Consider the following 17,571-nt stretch of genomic DNA (forward strand, 5'->3'; position numbering starts at 1 on the left):
GGAACTGGCGGGGAGGCTAAAGTTTGACTTGACAGGAAAAGTGGGTATTAGGGAGGATGAGATGGAGTTTGCCATGTCTCATGGCCTCTGGGGAGCATAGGGAAGAGAGAGTACAAATTATAACTGCACTAAATAGATCCTCAGATCTGAGTGAGAAGCACTGGATATAGAAGAGAGGAAGAACAAGGTTCAACTGAGAGTGAATGGATGGGCGTCAAAGAGTCAGTGCTTAAGGCCAGATTCTGCTCACCTAATAGTTAAAGGAACGGTCAGCGGGGGCTGGAGAAATGGTTCAGCGGTTAAGAACACTTACTGCTCTTCCAGAGGACTTGGGTTCAATTCTCAGCACCCACAGGGCAGCTAACGACTGTCTCTAACGCCAAGATCTGACACCCTCACACAGACAGGCATGGAGGCAAAATACTAATGCAAATGAAATACAGAGTAAATAAATTATATATAAAAAGAAAAAGGTAGTTCACTGGGGACCAGTCCTGCTCAGCAGATCTTCACAGTGGGGCACGATCTTTGCAAGACAGGAGCTCTGGTGGATCTGAGTCAGATCTGTGTGTCGATCCAGTTTGTCAAGAATGAGTGGGAAAGGGGAAAGTATGTGATAGTTTGGGTTTCTCAGATGCCAACATGGCAAGGTTTGTGATGAGCCAGAGTTCCTAAGGAAGCCATCGAGAATACCCAGATTCTGCACTGTGAGCCCGTAGCCTTTAGAGCCTGCACAGCATTTTACAGGAAAGGTGAGCAACAGCGGTGTGCAGGTCATCTCTGCAGCCCCTGCTGTGGAGGCAGGAGTCAACCTGAGGCAGAACTGTCCCAGTCGGTCCCCTGTAGGGTAGCCAAGGTTGCCTGCCATCTGACGAGGCATTGTTTCAAGTGCCCACGTAAGAACAATTGAAGCAGGCAGGTGTAGCCTCCACTCTCAGGAAACTGTGATAAGCAAACAAATACATAGTGACGTCATTGCATTGAGTGTCCTGTGGAAGGTGAATGGGGAAATGCACTGGTGGGGTGGGGTGGGGGGCGTTGACTGGCGTTGACTGTCCGGGTGGGGGGAACTGGGCATATAAACTACAGAAGCTTGACTGAGGGCTTGCTGGCTTTTCTAGCTCACCCATTTTGGGAGCAGGGGCTCTGGGTTTCGAGCCATCTCCGTGGAATTGCAGGTAGGAGTGGCCTCGCAAGTTCCCCTCGTTCAAAGGCAAGCCACTGGAGTTTTCTGGATTGGCGGCAGCTGTCCTGGAGCAGGGCCAGCGCACCTGCACTGTGAGGTCCGCTGCAGCCCTCCCCTCCCTCCTGGGATTACCAGGGACTTCAGGGGAAGCATTTGTCAAATCCTTTCTGGTAACATTCTTGGATAACTTCTTATTCTGGTTGTGTGATGATTATACTAGAACCGACTTTTTGAAGGTCTTTCATGATTACTTGATCACTAGCTTCAGGTGGGGGTGTGACTCTGCCAAGTAATAGAAATATTTCTCTTTCAGTTTAGCTGTTGACCTGACTTGTCAGGAGAATGCTCTTTCAAAAGATACATCTATGAAATTCCATTTCTGGGAGGGGGGCGGGATTCTGGATTTGCATGGAACATTGTAAGTGTCAACTGCCCGGCTCCCACTGCTGGCTTGAATGGCCATCACTGTCTATGCCCCCCTCTCCCCAAGTTCATTGCATTGACCCATCCAGCACAGGTGGGGGTTCTGTTTTGTAATAATTGAAGTCACACCCCTCTTATCTGTCTTCCTTCCCCTTTCTGCAGGGAACACTTCCCACTTTTCAAGGCTGTGCTGAAGTGCCAACCCCTTCCCTTGTTTTCCTGGGATGCTCTGAGTCAGTCTTTCTGTGGCTGGTCCCTGGAAGGTCTGAGATCCCTGGAAGGCAGGATGAGAGCGGGTGGCAAAAAGGGACTGGGTACCGAGAGCATCTCTAATGGGTCCCTTTTCATACAACTGGGAATTGACACAAAGCACCAAGGAAACAAAATAATTCCCAATGAAGGCTAGCTTGATGTCTTTAACCCCTGTGTCTTCAGGACCTAGACACAGTGGGTATTAAGTAGATTTGTATTGGAGGATGCGCTCAGCAAGTTACCTCTAGTGACATTCTGACCCTTTTAGGTCCCTTTCTCATCAAGCGCGGCTAGGGATTGTCTCTTGAGGAAGGGGCAAGGAGAGGAATGAAGGAGGAAGGCTGGGCTCCGGGTCCCTGGCTGTGGCCGATGTGTCTTTTTTCCAGAAGCAGAGCACTTTGGGAGTGATGAATGATACAGAAACATGCTTCCAGCAGCCAGCTGGCCCCATACCAGGTCTTTGTGAATACCAGCCAGAGGCAGCGTTGGTCTCCTGCCAGGCTAGGGACCGTAGGGGCACGTCTCAGGTTCTCAGCCCTCACATGGAGCTTTTCCCAACTCACAGCTGTGGCAGCCCCAGACCAGGGTTGGTCCCTTCTTTGTCATGTTCCTCAGAGGAGCTTCGTAGGCAGAGCTGACTCCGTTCCCTCTGCCTGTGTGTGTTTGCTTTGGCAAGCTCCAGGTATTCCCTCCTATCTCCTCTGCTCACCTGTCTTTGATCCCAGTTTTCTTTCCCCGCTGCTTGCTTCTTGTCCCTGGAGGTGCAGAAGACATGCTTGCTTTGGAAGAAACACCTGGAGGCTGTTATTAGGTTACTTAATGGGGGTCTGGATGAACTGAGCTGTGTGTCTTAAAAATCTCTTGTCCTTTTTTTTCTTCAGCTATCTTCCACTGAACCAGTCTGGGAAAGACAACTGTCAGGAATTAGAAACTTGAGGCAGTGACATAGAGGGGTGTCACTGTGTTGTCCTGATTTTGGCGATGTCTGTGTTTTCATAGTTTATTCTGCATTGAAGAGTAGTGGTTTCTTAAAATTCACGCACAGTATGCATCAATAGACTTTTTTTTTTCTTGAGAAAAAGTTTTGCTACGTAGCTAAGGCTGCCTTCAAACTCAGGACCCCACTTCAGCCTCCCAAGTGCTGGGATTACAGGTATATTCCCACACCCATCTAATCGCCTGTGGTTTCTCTCTTGGAATGTCTCAGGTAGCCCAGGTTGGCTCCAAACTCACAAATTAGTTGAAGGTGACCTTGAATGCACAGTGATGGCGGGTATAACCTAGAACACCATGCCTGCTAAGCCAGTAAGCCACATCCTTACTCTGGTTTTTCTTTTTTGGTAGTGGGCAAAATATCAATTTCTTCCAGTAGATGGAATATTAGGTTTGATGAAATACAGAAAATATCTCCATTTATTTCCCCAGGGTTTTGATTTTAGTGCTTTATTTTGGGGGTTGCGGAGTGGGAAGTGCTTGGTATTAACGATGCAGATGAATCTTTAACTTTTTTTAAATTCCATTTTTTTGGTATGTGTGTAGAAAATGTGCATGTGTAGAAGTCATGGGGCAACTTGCAGGAATTGGTTCTTTCCTTCCACCATGTAGGTCCCAGGGATTGAACTCAGGTCATCAAATGTGAAGACAGAGGGCTTGACTCACCGAACTATTTCCCCAGCCTGAGAAAAGCGCTTCTATGATCAACTCATTTTGAAATGTGCACCTAGTCATCTTGATAATGATTTGAAACACGTGGGGTAGATTTCCACGAAGATAGAAAGGAGCAGGACAGGGCAGCCCGGCTTCTGGTCTGACTTTGGCTGCAGGTGACTGGAAGACCTTGGGTGGGTAACTTTGTGACTGTGACCTTTCTTCTCTTCTGTAAAATGGTGGGCGAGTGGGCCACTGGGCAAGGTGTAGGTTTTCTTTCTACCACCGTGAACTGTTATTTAGTCACAGCGGGGTTAGTCCTCCTCAGAGAGCAGTTATGTCATAAGGATCCCCGAGACTTGTCACCATGGGTTAGCTCACGGTCCTCTGTGAGCCGATGGTCTCAGAACACGAGTGAACAAGAAGAGCTGAGAGTCAACAAGTGGCCCTGTGCTGCCTGTGTGCTGTGACCCGAACCGAGACCCTTCCCTAAAGGTCAAAGTCTTCAGCACCTGTGACCTTTGGCAAGAAGGACTTAAAGATGATCTAGTTAAAATGACATCATTAGAGTGGACCCTAATGCAGTGTTAATGTATTGTTAGAAAAAGGGGAAATCTGGGCGCAGAGACAGACAAATGCATAAGAAAGGGCTGGGTGGATGTGAAGGCTGAGATTTGATTGTACACACCAAGGAACACCAAAGATTGCCAGCAAACCACAGAAGCCAGGTGAGCGAGCGGTGGACGATTCTTCCTCTCAGCCTTCGGAAGGGACCACTTTCAGCCTGGTGAGACCTTAGGTTCCCAGCCTCCGGGGCCATGTGTCTTAGTTAGTTAGGGATTTCTATTGCTGTGAAGAGACACTGTGACCACCACAACTCTTATATAGGAAAACATTTAATTGGGGTAGTAGTTTACAGTTCAGAGGTTCAGTTCAAGTTGTAGATTGAATGTAATTGGCCTCCATAATCTCATAGGGAGTGGCTCTATTAGAAGGTGTGGCTTTGTTGGAGCAGGTGTGGCCTTGTGAGGGGAAGTGTGTTACTACCTGGGTGGGCCTTGAGGTTTCCCATACTCAGGACACTGCCCCGTGTCTTAGTCCATTGTCATCATGGTGGGAAGCAAGGCAGGATGCAGGCAGATATGGTGCTGGAGAAGAAGAAAGTTCTTACATCTTGACTCATTGGCAACAGGAAGTGATTTCACTAGACGTGAGCCCAAAACCCACCTCCACAGTGACACACTTCCTCCAGCAAGACCACACATCCTAATAATGCCGCTCCCCTTGGAAGCCATTTTCTTGTTTTTCCATTTATTTATTTATTTATTTATTTATTTATTTATTTATTTATTTATTTATTTATGTTTCTTTGAAGCTTTGGAGCCTGTCCTGGAACTAGCTCTTGTAGACCAGGCTGGCCTTGAACTCACAGAGATCCGCCTGCCAATGCCTCCTGAGTGCTGGGATTAAAGGTGCATGCCACCACAGCCTGACAAGCGGGGCATTTTCTTTTAAAGCACCACACCACGGAATAATACATTTCTGTGTTTAAGCCCCTCCATGGGTGGAACTTTGTCCTGGCGGCCCTGGGACACTGCTCCTACTGTGGGCACATCGACTCATTTGATTCCTCATTGTCTTTATTGGTTAATTCCTGAGTAGCCAGTGCTACACAACAATATAATGGAAACGTCTTGCCTCTGCTTTGCTAGGGAAGGCTAAGATGAATAATAGACAGACAAGTATGTCCCGTGTCAGGTGGTAAAATAAGGGGCAGGGAGAAGCGAGGCTGGGTGGGCGGCAGGGAGTTACTGCGCTGTGTAGCTGTGATGGTGAATATGTGGGTTCTCTTCTAGTTTCATCCTGTTGTGAGCAAAACAAAACTCTAACTTGGGGATGATACAGCTTATTTGGCTTATAATTCCAGATCTCAGTTCCTTTCGGTGGGAAGTCAGGAAAGGAATTCAAAGCTGAAGCTTCATGGAGAAACTAGGAAGGGCTTCTGCTTATGGCTTGCTCTCCTACATGCTCCTTATCTAGCTTCCTCAAACAGCCTAAGACTGCCTGCTGACTGTACTGCTCCCAGTGGGCTGGGCCCTCCTATGTCAATTAACAATGAAGCCCCAAAGACTTGCTTACCGGCCATTTTGATATAGGCAATTCCTCAGATGAGGGTTCCTCTCCCAAGGAGACTCCATGCCGTTGCAAGTTGACAATAAAAAGTAGCAAGCACAAAGTGTCAACTTCACAGAATCTGGAATCACTTAAATAAACCTCTGGATGTGTCTGTGAGGGAGTTCCTAGGTTGAGATCAGGGAAAGTATGCCTTAAGTGTGGGTGGCACCCTTGCGTGAGCTGGGATCCTGGGCCAAGTATAGAGGAGAGAGGAGGTTAAGCACCTCTCTCTCTCCCCTTCCTGGCCGTGGATGCGATGGGGACCAGGTGCCCCACACTCCTGCAGCCACGACTTTTCTACAACAGTGGATTCTACCCTTCTTTAAGTTCTTTTCATGAAGTGTTGTTGCTGTGGCAACAGGAAACACAAAAACTAGTACAGTAGAGAATGAAGCACATACACAGCAGGAACATTGCTGTGTCCCTACAAGCAGCATGAAGGCAGGCTCTGAGCACACTCACCAAGCAAGGACTTGGAAGTCTTCTTTTGTGTGCTGAAGCTTAGCCACATCAAGGTACTCGCCAAAGGTTATGCAAACAGCGAAGGAAGCCACAGGGTTTAACCCAGGATGTCTAAAGACTCATGGTTTATTTTGTACCACGATGTGGTATTGCTAACCGCCATAATGGCTCGTTGGTCTCTCTATATATGTGATAGCAAAAGCTTTTCATTCATCCGTGCCTCTGCCGTCTTCAGTATTTCTGCTCACAGTCTACCCTCAGTTAGGAAGATGGAAAGTAGACCTTTTCTACTTCCCAGCAGTCTAGCTTCTAATACAAACATGCCAAGTGGTCTTATGACATTTGGGGAAAACAGACTTAGTCAAAGTGCTCTGGCCAATCAGAAAACAGAATTTCTTTCCTGATGATGATGATGCCATGAAGCCCTGGATGAGGCACCCTGGGGGGGGGCTTTGTCTCTGGAAATGCAAGATGTGTAGCAAGAGGTTGTTCATCTTGCTGGCTGGAGCATCCATCTTTTGCAGGTGTGAGGCCACATCAGCTAGTAGGACTTAGGTCCATCTGCCGCTTTGTTTACAGCTGGGAAGGAGAGTAGAGGATTGCAAAAGGGGAAGTGGCTACAGCATGCTGTAGGCTCCCTACCCCTCATGCGCTCATCCTGCTTGCTCCTCCCGATCAGCGCCAAGATCTTTCCCCACTGAACGTTCTTGCCGGCCCTTCCCATTGTTTTAAACAACCCTAAAATGATGTACAATTTAGTTTCTATGACAAACACATGAATTGAGTCTCTACCCCTTCTCCCTTCCCCAATCCTCTACAGATGTAGAAACAGGCATCACAGTGTTATGGTTAAAAGCATGAGAGGGTGGGGCTATGGGATGGCTTCTTATGGTTAGGCTTCTGGTTCTCCACAGATATGTGAACTCAGGTCACTAATTTGATCTTGATTTTTTTCTCATTTGTAAAATGAAAATCATAATAATTCCCTTTCTTGTGGGGCAACTGTGTTGATTGAATGACTTAATTAATGGTAGTAACCTGCACAGACTTCAGCACATGTTTGCTGGGTGTATTAAGCATGAGATGTTTCTGAGCTATCCTCGGATGTCTTGTCCGTCCCAGCCCCGGGATGGGAAGTTCTCACAGGTTCCATAAGGCCACCAGAACTAAGTTCACCCTTGCATCTCATGTTTCTTCCTTTTCATGAGGAAGAGGCCCCATATTCATCCCCAGAATCTTTGCTGCTTTCTAGGCTGAGCTCAAAGGTTCTCCTGGGATCACAGAGTCAGTCCTCTTCCGGTCCGTAACTCCAGAGACCGTTTTATTGATGCTTTCTCTATCCTCTCTCTCTAAAGGAGGGAACTTGGAGCCGTCTTCTCTTGGATCCAAGACTTTCCATCTTTCCTATGTGAGCCTAGAGAACTGTTTATACTAACGTGTCGACAAGGACGTTTCAGAGAATCACCAGTGAGCCTATCTTCTTTTAAACAAGTCCCTTTAACTTGCTGGAACAATTTGTTCTCTCTCTGGTAAAGATTCTGCCATTTTTTTTTTCAAATGTCACAACGAATGAACACAGATAGCAATAGTCTCTTGTGTTTTAGGAAGAAAAACCTTGTGAGAAAATTATCAGAGAAGCAGCAATTTTATTGGTTTCCATAGACTTTCATATTATTTTAATGGAGGAGTCAGGGAAAATATAAATAAAAATATTGTTTTAAATGTATTTGGGGGGATTGTGATTGTTCTGTAGTTGTGGGGAATGGAAAGTCTCTACTGAACTTCTCTGAGAAAATCTGTAATATTATTGTTGTTATTATTTTTTTTAATCACTTTCTGGAATAGCATCTGACACTTTATTTTATCCTCCTCAGAAGAAATGGGTGAGTAAGTCTCCCGCCAGATTACTTTCTCTGTAGGTTTTTGTGCAAATGAAACACACACCAGCCTGGAACATAAAAAAGACCTTTGGTATTTGATGTTGGAAAAATGGCCTCGTGGATCCAGGGCTCTTTAGGAGTCATGGATTCCGGAAAAGAATTACTGAGACAAAGAAGTCAAAATTACCCAGGAACCTGTGGGAGTTTGTTGAGGTAAGGACAGCTCTTGGCTACTTGTGTATAGGGAGCTCTGTGTCACCAACTCTTTGTTGATCAGTCTTTCCCTTTTGTGAGGGAGGATCCATAACGCAATTTATGTGACCCCGGAGTCTTCTGTCCTGCTTTCTTGAAGCCCTCCTCTCCTCTCTGATCAGATGGCCTCCTCACCTGGTCCAATTCAAAAACTGAATCCAGGAACAGAACGAGGCGTTACTGTGTTCCTGTCTAAGTTAAAGGCAGACTCTGAGAGCCCGTTCCTCTCTCATGTTTTTAAGGAGGCTGGAGAGAGGGTGTGAGACAAAGTGTTACATTGTCCCATTGGCAAAGTGTTACATTGTCCCATTGGCGTCTCAATGGCAAAGCAGAAAGCTAGTGGTCCATTTTCTTTGGGATTTGGGCTCATGGTTCTTTAGCTAGCCTTGCCCTTCACCTAGAAAAGTAAGGGTTACATGTGAAACTCAGACGAGAATTTTCCTACCTGTCACTTAACAGTACAAATAATAACTTTAATGTCATGTAGAAAAGACACTGCTGCATGACAGGAAGCCCTCCAAGTCAAAGCCCAGCTCCACAAAGTGGACGAGTAGCCGAGACAGGCACATCAAGCAGTTCAGCTTCTCCAGATCAGAGCTTTAGCTTTGTGAAATCTCCCATGGTTCATACATGGAATCAGCTCCCATGCAGCTCAGAAACTGGAACACAAAGCATTCTCTTTGGGCTCGTAGTCATCTCAAAATAACGTCGCTTAATTATATGTCACGGGCTGCTTGATGAGTATCTGTTGGGTTTGGCAGATGTCATTAGCCAGGAACAATTGCATGTGGCCATTTTTAATTATACCAGCTTCGTGCTCGCAGTGGCCATTGGAAGAAAACAAACCATTTTTGCTGAGCAGGCACATTTTGCTTTTAAATAATATCTATTTTATTTCTGCTGCCACCTGTAGGCAGATTTTTCTGTCCCAACAGCCAGCTCCCAAATAACCACATAGAGACTTATTATTAATTATAAAAGCTCGGCCACTAACTTAGGTGGTATAGGAGGTCCTTATGTCTTTGTGTTGCTTTCATTGCTTAATAAAGAAACTGATCTGGGCCTGTTGATAGGGCAGAACTTAAGTAGGCAGGGAAGGCAGAACAGAATGCTGGGAGAAGGAAGGGCAGAGTCAGAGAGACGCCATGGAACCACTGGAGACAGATGCTGGGAATTTTACCTGGTAACCCACTGCCACGTGGTGATACACAGATTAATAGAAATGGGTTAAATTAAGATGTAAGAATTAACCAGTAAGAAACAAGAGCTAATGGGCCAAGCAGTGATTTAATTAGTACAGTTTCTGTGTGGTTATTTTGGGGCTAAGCTAGCCGGGCAGCCAGGATGAACAAGCAGCCCCTCCTTGCAACTCTTAGGTGTGTTACTAACTGGTTCTTACATCTTAAACTCACCCATTTTTTAGACATCTGAGTTCTACCACACGACTCAGTGCCTTTTGTCAGTAGAGCGTGCTCATTTGCTTCTCTTTGTGTCTCCTGGCAACTCTGCCCTTCTTCCTCCCAGAGTTCTCTTTGTCTGGCTCTCCCCACCTAACCTCTTCCTGCCTAGCTATTGGCTAGTTAGCTCTTTATTAAACCAATGAGAGAAACACATCTTCAAAGAGTACAAAAGGGTTGTTCCATAGCAGCCCCCAGCACAGTCTCTTGCTAGGTGTCCCAGNCCCTGGAATTAACTCTGTAGACAAGGCTGGCCTCGAACTCAGATATCCACCTGTCTCTGCATTCACTGCTGGGATTAAGGAGGCGCGTCACCACACTCTTGTTTTGAAACGTCTCTTTTCCTTATACACCTGTATCGGCAACCTCTTGCAGCAAACAACTGGTCTGGATTAGGCTAAGGCAGTTTACCCGCAACTTTATGCAGCACATGATCGAGAGGAGGACGAATTAGAACCTGCTGACTCACACGTGGCTCTCAACTTGGAAAACACGTGGGAGAGCTTAACACAGTGCAAGGACACAAAGTGACGGTGGTTATATTTCCGGGATGCATAATCCAGATGTTATTCTGGGCAGATAAACTCGGCTATATTTTCAGCTCTGAGCAGCAGCAAATCCTGCCTCGGTATGGCTTCAACCACAAAGAACACGTGTCTTTGAATTTACAGAGCTCCACATGTCTCAGCCTCATAAGTGGTTTTTAAATATAAAGCAAATAAAACCACCCTACAAATCACAATCCCAGAGAACCTACCCAACAATGAGGACCCTAAGAGAGACATGCATAGATCTAATCTACATGGGAAGTAGAAAAAGACTTCTACTGAGCAGAAAAAGATCTGCTGAGTAAATTGGGAGCATAGGGACCTTGGGAGAGGGTTGGAGGGGAAGGGAGAGGCAGGGAAGGGAGCAGAGAAAAATGCAGAGCACAATAAAAATCAATAAAATAATAATAATAAAAAAGAAAATAGTTCTTTTAAAAACTGCCTCTGATTTTTCCACTAGACGAGTCAAGCAGTAACGTCGCGGTCTGTCACAGATCTTCACTTCTGAGATGGACCAATTGGATATCACGGAGGACACAGCTAAAAGAAGGACATAACCAGGGTCTTTGGTAATGACGAGCCATGGGCTTCACCACCGGAAGTCAGTCGTGCTACCAGAGACACGTGTTCTTTGTGGTTGAAGCCATACCGAGGCAGGATTTGCTGCTGCTCAGAGCTGAAAATATAGCCGAGTTTATCTGCCCAGAATAACATCTGGATTATGCATCCCGGAAATATAACCACCATCACTTTGTGTCCTTGCACTGTGTTAAGCTCTCCCACGTGTTTTCCAAGTTGAGAGCCACGTGTGAGTCAGCAGGTTCTAATTCGTCCTCCTCTCGATCATGTGCTGCATAAAGTAGCGGGTAAACTGCCTTAGCCTAATCCAGACCAGTTGTTTGCTGCAAGAGGTTGCCGATACAGGTGTATAAGGAAAAGAGACGTTTCAAAACAAGAGTGTGGTGACGCGCCTCCTTAATCCCAGCAGTGAATGCAGAGACAGGTGGATATCTGAGTTCGAGGCCAGCCTCGTCTACAGAGTTAATTCCAGGGTTACACAGGGAAATCATGTCTTGGAAAACAACTACAACAAAACGAAACAACAACAACAAAAAAGAAGAAGACAGAAACTCATTTTTCTGTTGTTGTTTTTGTTTGTCCAGACAAGGTTTCTTTGTGTAACCCTGGCTGTCCTGGAACTCACTCTGTAGACCAGGCTGGCCTCAAACTCACAGAGATCCACCTGCCTCTGCCTCCCGGGTGCTGGGATTAAAGGTGTGCGCTGCCAAAGCCCCACAAGAAACTCATTTTTATTTTTAAAAAATGATTTATTTAGTGAGTGTGTGTTTGTGTTTGCATCTGTGTAAGATTATGCTATGTGGTGTGTGTGTGTGTGTGTGTGTGTGTGTGTGTGTGTGTGTAGGATGGGTTCATGCACAACGTGGTTGGGATGTGGAGGCCCAGGGACTACTTAAAGTCATTGGTTCCCTTCTCCTACCGTGTGTATCCAGGAGATCTAACTCAGGTTAGATCTAACTTAGGTTAGATTAACCAGTCTTGCCAGCGGGCACCTTTACCTGTTAAACCATCGTGCCAGCCCTAATTTATCTGAAATAACTTGGTAAAGTTATCTCAGCACATGCTTTGATTTATTTATTTTGGCTTTTCTACACAGGGATTCTCTGTGTAGGTTTGGAGCCTGGAACTCACTCGGTAGAAAACTCACAGAGATTCATCTGCCTCTGCCTCCTGAGTGCTGGGATTAAAGAAATGCACCACCACCACCTGGCTTAAATTGAGATGGTTTACCATATATCTGGCTTTTGAGGAGAGCATTTAAGCCAAAGGGAGACTGGTATGGTTCACAGATGCACCCGTCCCTGTGCAGTTAAAAGATCAGTCCTGTGCAATTCTTTCCTTTCAAGATTATTGTATAGCGTGAATGAACCTTTCTCAGAAATGGCAGCTCTTCCCTTTGTAATCCTTCATTGCTTCCTCAGCTGACTGAAATGGCTGCTCACGGTCTTCTCCAACCACTTCTAAGGGATGTTAAGCAAACAAGTGTAGCCGAAAGAGGTGACTAAAGATCCCTTTGTTCCTGATCATGCCTGTTAAGAAAGAATGCCACTGTCCTTGGGACTCCCTTGAGTGGGTTCAGGATCTTCCCTCTTCCTGTAGCAGAACTGACCCATTCTCTCAGCGCTGTGTGAAAAACCAGGTCAGCTCCCACCGAGTGAGCCCTGCTGTCGGTGCCCTACAGCCATCTCTGGTCTCCTTCATCCAGACAGGCAAAAGGCTAACAGCCCAGACAAGAGGTTTTGTTGATTCCTTCTGCCCAATGCAAACTTGTTTCAGACTAGGTAACAAGAGTTACCTGGGGTCAGAAGGTTCAGAACGTTGAAATAACATGTATAAGGTGACTCGGCTGCAGCCTGCAGAAGTGATGTCTTGTTTGGGGGAAGTGGCAAAGAAATAGAGCCACGCGGTTGTCGGGAAGTAGAGGGAGAGATTTTCACGCGATTATAGTTTGCACACCATATCTCATTATCTGTCCAAATGCTGTGATATGATCCGGATGACTTTTCAATACCTAAAGCATGAAAGCAATTTAAGTAGTAGCTGTATTTCATTGTGCAGGCAGCAATGACTAGCAAAATCACCGTGCTCACTACAGATGTGATTCTATTTTCAGTTTCAGTTTATGCTTGGCCACATTCATAGATGAGAAACCCTCAGAGATGAGGGGCCTAGCAGAGTTGGCTTTTTTTTTTTCTAAGTGGGCTGATTTTCTAAGGGCTGCAACGGAGCTGGACCCCTACCTGGAACCATAAGTTTTGGGAACATGGTAGTCCCATGGTTTCCAGGAATAAGGGTAGGGGGAAGATGGCCAGAGTAAATTTGATTCAGCTCTTTCTTGGGTACAAATGTTCAGCTGTTTAGCTACCTTCCTAGGATTCCTTACCTGTGTTAATAGTTGTCTGCGCATAAAGAAGAAAGTAAAGGGAAGCCCGAGGTTAGTTTTAGCCACTGCTGAAAGTGCCCTCTCTGAGAGCCCTGAGTCCTTCCACGCCAGTGTACCTGGGCTTGGTGATTGTGGCAGTGTATGTAATGAGTCTTTCTCTGTCCTTCTAGCCGGTTCCCAAATAATGACACTGAGACTTCTTATTAATTGTGAAAGCTTGGCCTATAGCTTAGACTTGTTCCCAACTAGCTCTTATAACTTAAATCAACCCATTTATACTAATCTATGGTCTATCCCATGGCATTACCTCTCTTCCATCTTGCACCTCGGGTTTTCTCTCTGTGTCTCCTGGCGTCTCTTGTGTGCCTAGGTTCTTCTTCCTTTCTTTCCCTGGAAATCCCGCCTAGATCTCCTGCCTAACTATTGGCCATTCATTTTTATTACGCCAATCACAATAATGTACCTTCACACAGTGTACAAATATCCCACACGTGTGTGCGCACGTGCACATGCGTGCATCATGAGCGCGGGGAGAGCACTGGTATCCACAGTGCTGTGTGTGTGCACACTGTGTGTGTACAGTGGCCACCATTTTGCTCTCCAAGTGGCTCTGAGGGCAGCAATGTCATTCCTCCTCTAGCCCCATAATGAGGAGAGAGCCTTGTGTTAGCTTTTCAGGGTTGCTATAAGATAAAGTACATAAAGCCAGGTGTTCACAGCAATGGGAATTATTTTCACACAGTCCTGGAAGCTTAGAGATGGCTGTTTTTTTTTTTTTTTTTTGTTGTTGTTGTTTTTTTCCCCCACAATGTCTTTACATGGTTTTCCTTCGTGACAAATACAGGTCATATTGGCCAGGACCTACTTTAGTGACCTTACCTAACTTTTGCTGTTTCATTAGAGGTTCTTCTCTTCACACGCAGTCAAAGCTTCAACATCCGAACTTAAAGAGGCCGTATCTCAGCCCGTAAGAAGACAAGGTCCTTATTGGCTTTCAGTTATTCTGTGTTTCAAGGAGGATGGAGGTATGAGATAGATTATAGATAGATACAAATTATAGAGAAGAACAACCAGAGGTGTTGGGGGTTATTTCACTAGGAAGCTGATGCAACAGGGCTCTGTGTAGCTGCTTCAAACAGAACAACCATGCTTTCTTACACTGTGGTTAAGAAAAAGAATTCTCACACACAAGAGGAAGACTGTATGCAGAAATCATACTACCCTGGTCATGCTGTCCTGTTGCTGCGGCAGTTAAGAGATGGGCAATTTAAAAAAAAAATTAGAGAGAAGTAAATAAGAAAAGTCAAGTAGACTCAGAGTTCTTTAGTTCAGTGACAGCTGAGAGGTAAAAGAAGATGGCTGAGCATGGGGACCAGCGTTGTACTATTGCTTGTCCGATAATGTGAGCAGAGACGGAACTAATTTTTTATGGCTATCAAAGGTTTCTTTGGGTGTTGGAGGCCAGAGAAGTGGATCCGTTCCTCCTTGACTAAGGGTCCGAGAGTTCAAGCCTATGCTTTGCAACTGTGTAATAGTCTCCATTTTAGCCCTTGAAGGTCTTTGACTGGCAGGTATAACAGAAACATCTGCACCAGTATCCAGAAGACCAGAAAAGCGAATGGTGGACTTCGAGTCTTACATTCAAGCACAGCAGAGAGATAAAAGGCTCAAGCCTAAAGTCACGAGCAGGGGACCATCGGCTGAGGCTGGAGGACTACAGCTACTGTTTTCCTCTGCTCCAACTTTCAACTTGTCGATGCCCTGGGGTTTAGAGTCCAAACCAGGGGCACTTTGCTATACGAAGCAATGCCGTCTCAAGCATCATTTCTCTTCTTTTAGTGACCTGTAAGATGGCTTTAGAAAGGTTATTTAAATATGTAGCATAAAATATAGCTGGAGTAGTGTATGAACTACAGGAAGGTGCAATTTGAACCTAATGATTTAAAATATTGACCTGTATGTAATTAAAAGTGTACATGAGTCCCATAAGGTTTAAAAATCTAAGCATTTTTAAAATACGGTGATTAAAACGAAGCTATGAACATGCGCCAATTGATTCAATGCCTCTTGATAGAAATGTTCAAAGGGAAAAAAACCCATTATGATTCAGCTGCCCAGGGAAGCCCATACAATTCCTTCCTTATAACAGCTACCTGATTTTCTAGCGTGGAAACCAGAAATCATTGGGCATTTTATTGCAAAAGTACCTCCTGTTGTTTCCTTGATGGGTGCTATTTTGAGAGCATCTTATGACAAGAAGAATATCATGCAAAGAATCAGAATTTAAGCTGCAGGAAGAAAGCTTTTGTGCCATGGACTGTTGTCAGTTTCAATAATTAGTTATATTCCCATCCCTCTCAAATCTTTTTTCTTTTTCTTACTGATTTTTATTAAACTCTACATTTTTATCTGCTCCCCTCCCTCCCTCTCCCCTCCCCTTTAATCTTCTCCCAAGGTCTTCATGCTCCCAATTTATTCAGGAGATCTTATATTTTCTACTTCCCATGTATATTAGATCTATATATGTCTCTCTTAGGGTCCTCATTGTTGTCTAGGTTCCCTGGGATTGTGATTTTTGAGCTGGTTTCCTTTGCTTTATGTTTAAAAACCACTTATGAGTGAGTCCATGTGATAATTGTCTTTCTGTGTCTGGGTTCTTAACTCAAAATGATGTTCCATCCATTTGCCTGCAAAATTCAAGATGTTTTTTTTTTCTGCTGTGTAGTACTTCATTGTATATATGTACCACATTTTCCTTATCTATTCTTCAGTCAAGGGGCATTTAGGTTGTTTCCAGGTTCTGGTTATGACAAAGCTGTTATGAACATAGTTGAACACATGTCCTTGTGGCACAATTGAGCATCCTTTGGATATATACCCAAAAATGGTATTACTGGGTCTTGAGGAAGGTTGTTTCCTAATTTTCTGAGAAATTGCCACACTGACATCCAAAGGGGCTGTACCAGCTTTCACTCCCACCAGTAATACAGGAGTGTTCCCTTTCCACCACAACCTCTCCAGCATAAGTTGTCATCAGTGTTTTTGATCTTGGCTATTCTTTCAGGTATAAGATGGAATCTCAGAGTTGTTTTGATTTTCATTTCTCTGATGACTAAGGATGTTTAGCATTTCCTTAAGTGTCTTTCAGCCATTTTAGATTCCTCTGTTGAGAGTTCTCTGTTTAGGTCTGTACTCTATTTTTTATTGGATTATTTGTTCTTTTGATGACCAGTTTCTTTGAGTTCTTAGTATATTTTGGAGATCAGACCTCTGCCTGATGTGCGGTTACTGAAGATCTTTTCCCATTCTGTAGGCTGTCGTTTGGTCTTGTTGACTATGTCCTTTGCTTTACAAAAGATTTTTAGTTCCAGGAAGTCCCATTTATTAATTATTTCTCTCAATGTCTGTGCTACTGGGGTTCTATTTAGGAAGTAGTCTCCTGTGCCAATGCGTTCAAGTGTATTCCCACTTTCTCTTCTATGAGGTTCAGTGTGGCTGGCTTTATGTTGAGGTCTTTGATCCATTTGGACTTGAGTTTTGTGCATGGTGATAGATATGGATCTATTTTCATTCTTCTTTATGTTGATATCCAGTTATGCCAGTACCACTTGTTAAATATGCTTTCTTTTTTTCATTTGATGTTTTTTGATTCTTTGTCAAAAATCAGGTGTTTGAAGGTGTGTGGATTGATATCCAGGTCTTTGATTTGGTTCCATTGGTCCTCCTGTCTGTTCTCATGCCAATACCAGGCTGTTTTCAGTATTGTAGCTCTGTCGTAGAGTTTGAAGTCAGGAATTTTGATGCCTCCAGAAGTTCTTTTATTGTACAGGATTGTTTTGGCTATCCTGGTTTTTTGCTTTTCAATATGAAGTTGAGTATCATACTTTTGAGGTCTGTGAAGAATTTTACTGGGATATTGATGGGCACCCTCTCAAATCTTAGTATTGGACAATATACTCTGTGAACTGTTGCATGTCAAAATATAGAGGGCTATTCTATAGTTATGAAATCTATTTTATAAGTATGGAATCTGAAAATATATACTAGCATGCTTATATAATCTTATTTTTGAGCTATAATGCAATACTTAAGTTTATTGATTTAGATGTAAGAGGTATTTTGAAGGCATGTACTCATATAGTATTTGCTGAGGTCTGAAAATCCCCAACTTTCCCTCCTTAAAAATGATAGAATAAAAACCAGAGCCTTAAAAATGGTATTCTGACTTTGACAAAGCCTAACCTCTTAGTGCCTGAGTTTCCTCTCCTCTCCTCTCCTCTCCTCTCCTCTCCTCTCCTCTCCTCTCCTCTCCTCTCCTCTCCTCTCC

The 17,571-nt window shown here is 44.5% G+C and overlaps 1 long non-coding RNA gene across 1 annotated transcript; it reads left to right on the plus strand.

Annotated features, from left to right (window-relative positions):
* The first annotated feature begins 1,373 nt into the window (after positions 1-1,373).
* LOC126497514 (uncharacterized) lies at positions 1,374-11,385 on the plus strand. Its single transcript, XR_007590633.1, has 2 exons — positions 1,374-8,238; positions 10,743-11,385. It is a non-coding gene; the product is annotated as an uncharacterized lncRNA (long non-coding RNA).
* The last annotated feature ends 6,186 nt before the right edge of the window (positions 11,386-17,571 follow it).

The sequence above is a fragment of the Alexandromys fortis genome, unplaced genomic scaffold (assembly GCF_014885135.2).
Source record: "Alexandromys fortis isolate MF-2015 unplaced genomic scaffold, M_Fortis_MF-2015_v1.1 scaffold_24, whole genome shotgun sequence".
In the NCBI taxonomy this organism is placed as follows: Eukaryota; Metazoa; Chordata; class Mammalia; order Rodentia; family Cricetidae; genus Alexandromys; species Alexandromys fortis.